At 45.2% G+C, this 5019-nt stretch overlaps 1 long non-coding RNA gene across 1 annotated transcript; it reads left to right on the top strand.

Annotated features, from left to right (window-relative positions):
- Positions 1–2810: 2810 nt before the first annotated feature.
- On the top strand, positions 2811–3458 carry LOC115070659. Its single transcript, XR_003849811.1, has 3 exons — positions 2811–2990; positions 3072–3291; positions 3385–3458. It is a non-coding gene; the product is annotated as an uncharacterized LOC115070659 (long non-coding RNA).
- The last annotated feature ends 1561 nt before the right edge of the window (positions 3459–5019 follow it).

Genomic DNA, 5019 nt, shown 5'->3' with positions numbered 1-5019 from the left:
GCACAAAGATTTAGTGCAGCTGATAAAGGAATGGTGTCAAGAATATATAAGAAATTCTTAAAAATCCACCAAACAGACATAACTTTTTAAATGGCAAAAGATATAAACAGACAGCCAAAGAAGTTATGCAAATGGAAAATAAGCACATAGAAGATGCTCAACATCATTACTGATTGGTGTAATGCACATTAAAACTACACCAATCTGTGCAATATACCCCACCAGAACAGCAGAAATTTAAAAAATAACAGTACTGCCTTGTGAGGGTAAGGAGGAGGTGAAATGTCCATATGTCCCTGATGGGAATAGAAGTTGGGACAAATACTTTGGAAAACAATTTTGCAATCTCTCAGGGGAATATAACATTGTGGGTGGTAGATTTGTTAACTCTTGATTATGGCAATTAAACATATGCTTGGCATACATATCAAAACCTATTAAATGAGGGCTAGAGAGACACCTCACCAGTAAGAGCACTTCATGCTCTTCCAGAGGACCCAGTTCAATTCCTAGCACCCATGTTGGGTGGTTCACCCTCTTCTGGGCTCCACAGACACTGGCACATGCATGACATACACATACATTTTAAAAAAAAACATACTGTATACGCATGAAGTTGTATCAATAATACCTCAGTAGAAGTAACAAAAAGCTCTATTTTAAGAACAAACATATAAATCAGTTGCTGGAAGACAGAGATTCAGGACAAAGCTAGAGGAGTGTGATCTTTATATCAGAGCAACGAGAGTGCTCGCTGGGTTCTAAGCAGGGTGTTACCATGATCACAGCTGGAGAACTAACGCATAAGCAGTCTCTGGAGGTCTGTGGGAAAGAAACAAAGACAAGACCCTGCAATATTTGAGATACAGACCATTGTAACCTGACCTGTTACAGATGGCAAGCCCTAACCAGTGCCCTGTCCACCACTCTTAACCTGTGCCCACCACAGGAGTCAATGCAAGGTGCTGCGTGCTCTCAGGGTCAGCAGATGGTGGTCTTCTCCGGCTGTCCACTTAAGCCCTTGCACTGGTCTTCTTTCCTCTGGGAAATCTGAAAACCAAGGTTTTCATTAAAAATTAGAAAATATTCAGTTGTCTGTCACCCTGTAACCCACCACCCCTTTTCCATGGCCTGACATAGAGAACATCACCTCTGCACTCCTCTCCCATCCAGGGTGTTGGGGCTCAAGTAGAAGCTCCTGCCCCTGGCCCCTCCAGGTGAGACTGGCCTGAGGCTTTGTCCCTTCCTGAGTGTGGTCCCAGGTGTCTTTCCCTGGTGACCCCAGCATGGGGTCCAGCATGCCTCAGAGGCCACAAATTAGAAGCAGCAGCAGCAGCAGATATAAAAAGCATGGAGGACTGCAGTCCAGAGGACTCATGGTGCAAAAAAAAAAAAAAAAATCCCCAAAACAACAACAAAAATACAGACAGGTTCAGAGATTGGTACTGGGGAGAGTTATAAAGGTCTGTGGATCTGGGGGAGGGGCCTATCCGGTAGCCAGAACACTCCCAAGAGTTGTACTACAGTCAATGGACTCATCTGTCCCTGTCCATTCTACCTTCCCACCTGGGCTCCTGATGGACCCACCTGCATCTCAGGCCTCTGTTGCTGTCTCCAGCCTGATCAGCAACTTACAATGAGGACACACACACACACACACACACACACACTCAGAGTCAAACAGGTCAGGCCTATTATGGTCTTCTTCCTGTTCCACTGTCTCCTTTAATGACCCAGAAGCCCATCTGAAGACTGGATGTGGGCTGAGGATCTCCCTGTGCATCTTAAGGCCATTGGGGGTTGGTCTCTATAGTTTCCTTGATGATCACCAGCACTCTGTGGAAGCCCTCAAAGTTTGTGAGCCCTGCAGAAGGCTTCACTGGGGTGGACACATTCTGGTCCACTGCCCATCTTAGAGCCGCCTGCAGCCGAGTGTCAGGAGGACCATGAACTCAGACCTCGATCCTAGAATCGTCCTTCATTCCTCTGGGTCCCAGGTGCCCTGAGAAGGTTGCTGTCCCCTCCCTCTTTTCTCTGCAGACATGAGGGCATTTTGTCCTTTCAGTTAGCTATGTGGATACAGCATCCTGCTGGCACACAGCAACTTGCAATTCTTACCTGGCTCTCACCTGTAGATGCAGACATCCATTCCCGGCTGCTCTCCTGTCTGGATTCAGCATCCAGGGAGCTCAGTGGCTCCAACATCACTTGAAAACAGACAGGATAAAGTGAGTCTTTTAGTGGAAATAGGCAGGACTCACTTATCCCTGATTGTGCTGACCCTGTGTTAGGATCGTTCCTCAAGCTGATTCCTCCTCAGTGATCCTCTGCTGACTCCCAGCAACCCTTTCCCCCCATCCTCCCCTGTCCTCAGATCACCATCCTCTGCTACCTACATACACCTAGTTCAAGTTCCTTAGGATTCAGGAAGAAGGATGGATACTATGGGATTTGCTTTCTGGGGTGATGATATATTGTTACCTACCTCACAAGTATATATATTTATTATTTGTTACTTTGAAAAAGACATTATTTAGGCCAGCAAGATAGTTCAGTGAATAAAGATGCTTGCTGCCAAGGCTGGAGACCACACTTCTTTCTTGGAACCCACATGGTGGAAAGAGACTTGACTCCTGCAAATTGTCCTCTGACCACATACACACACACACACACACACACACACACACCCCACACCAAACATACAAACAAATACACACAGAAGTGTTTTTCTTTTTAAGAAAAGGACATTAGCATAAACGCAGAAGTGCATTGCAGCCACTCCACTGACCTGTTTTTGCCACTGTCTCCTTGGTCCTCATTCCTGTCTACAACTTTGTTTTTTCCTACGTGCTGCCTCGCCTGGGCAGGCAAGCAACAGCAGCACAAATTCCTTAAACTTTTTGTGACTCTTGTCTTCAGGCCCTTCCAGATCCTCCTTCTTAGAGGGGCTCTAGGCACAGCCTGGTGCTGGTGACTGAAATGCTCCTGAGGTGAGCTTTGTGGGGCAGGTGAGCTTTGTGGGGCCAATGAACTGCTGTCTTTGTATTGATTGGTGCTGTTCTTTGTTTCAGCTTCCTCCCTGGAGATGAGAAGTGATCTATCCTGGGAGGATGTGCTGTTCTTTGAATTGGGAGTGACAGCTCTGGTCACATCCTGGGGCTGCCCACTACCATGCTCCTGAGGTGTTTCTGTTGGGAATGAGCTGTTGTCTCTGTTATGAGTGGTGATGTTCTCATACAGGGCTCCTTCCCTGGCAAAGAGATGTGCTGTGAGGAGGTGCTACTCTTACAGGTGGGAATGACAACTGTGGTAATTTCCGGGGGCTGAGGTATTTCTGTGGATAAGTTGCTGTCTTTGTCACCTGTGCTGGTGTACACACAGAAGGATTCCTCCCAGGAGAACTGAGGTGACATAGCCTGTGGAGACATGCTGTTCTTTGTCAGTGCCAGCTGTGGCCACATCCTGGGATGACTGCTTTGAGATGGTTGATGGTGTACACTCTGAGGAAAGGTTGGAACATGATGTACACTCAGGGGTGGTGCTGCTCCCCATCTCCCCATAGAATGGGAAGCTGCTCATACACTGAGTGTCACGACCATGCAGCATGGAGGTTTTGTGAGTATGGGTCCTCTTCTTTAGGCAGGGAATAGTATGCCTTCTACCAAGCTTGTTTTCATCACCCAGAAGTTCAGATTGAGTGGGCAAAAAGGTGGGACTGGTAAGGGCACTAGATGCCTTCCGGAGGCCCAGTGGAGAGCTGGGAGGGTCTACAAGGTTCAGGTTTTCATCTGGCTTCCTGGCCTTAACACTTTTTATTAAGGCATCCTTCAAGGGTGTCTGTTGCCTCGGAAGCAAGTATATCGCCATAACCTTGTCAACAGTAATAGAAAAATTATTCCAGAAAAAAGCAGCCCAGACCAGACAAATTCACTGATGATTTCAGCAGACCTTTAAAGAAGAACTAAAACCAGTGCTCCTCAAACTATCCCATTAGATAGAATGGGAAGAAGTGCTTCTAAATTCTCCCTATGAAGCATATAAAAAGGCATACTTCACGATGAAGATAGGTTCAACCAGTCAGGCAAGGATCGAAACATACACTGACTGATAAATAAGACAGCATGGGAACAGAATCAAAGGAAAGAATCATATAATCATGAAAAGAAAGAACTGCTGTCATATTCAGAAAAAATGGATTGCGAATGAGCCCGTCCCACAAAGACAAATATTGCTCACCTGTTTTAAATGCAGAATCCCGGGTGTGGGGGCTCCTGAAAGTAAAAGGGGAAATGTTCGGGATGTGGAAGGGGAAGGGGAGGGAGTTTAAGTGTAATAGAGCTCGTGAATATTAGCAAGTACGTTCTCTGCACATATGGAAATGTCATCATGAAGTCCTTACTCTACCCTTAATGTTTACTAATAAAAACTTTCAAAAAGTACAAAAGGACTAGAATGAGTAGTTTGAAAAAGAAAAGTGGAGGATAATTAAGAATAATGAAAAATATCCAAAAGGAAGATCTAAAACCAAAAATGCAAACATAAAATGAAAACACCCGGCCATGATGGACTGTAATTCCCCTGGAACTGTAAGCTCAAATAAATTCTTCCTTTTACACGTTGTTTTGGTCAGTGTTTCTATCACAGCAACAGAAAAGTAACTAATAAAGGGGGATAGTAGGAGACAGGTGTTGCCAAGGGGAAAATGAGACTATTTAACTGGGAAGGGAGGAGCAAGCATGGTACAAGGAAACATGGAGTTAAAGGGGAAGAAGGAGCTCAATAGGGGGGAATAATAGGAGACAGGTACCATTAAGAGGGGAGTGGGGAAAATGGGCACCTTAACTTGGGAGGGAGGATGAAAAGTTAGACCAGGATGAAGAGAGAGATGAATAATCTTAGGTGGTGTGAAAAACTGGAGCCTATGTATTAGTTCAAAAGTCTACTGAAAAATACATATACAAAATATATATGAGAACAAGTGTGTTTCTTGAAGGTTATATAAGAAACACAGTGCCAGAC

Source organism: Nannospalax galili, unplaced genomic scaffold, assembly GCF_000622305.1.
Source record: "Nannospalax galili isolate Female #2095 unplaced genomic scaffold, S.galili_v1.0 scaffold1357, whole genome shotgun sequence".
NCBI lineage: Eukaryota > Metazoa > Chordata > Mammalia > Rodentia > Spalacidae > Nannospalax > Nannospalax galili.
This window is presented reverse-complemented; position numbering and strand designations above follow the sequence as displayed.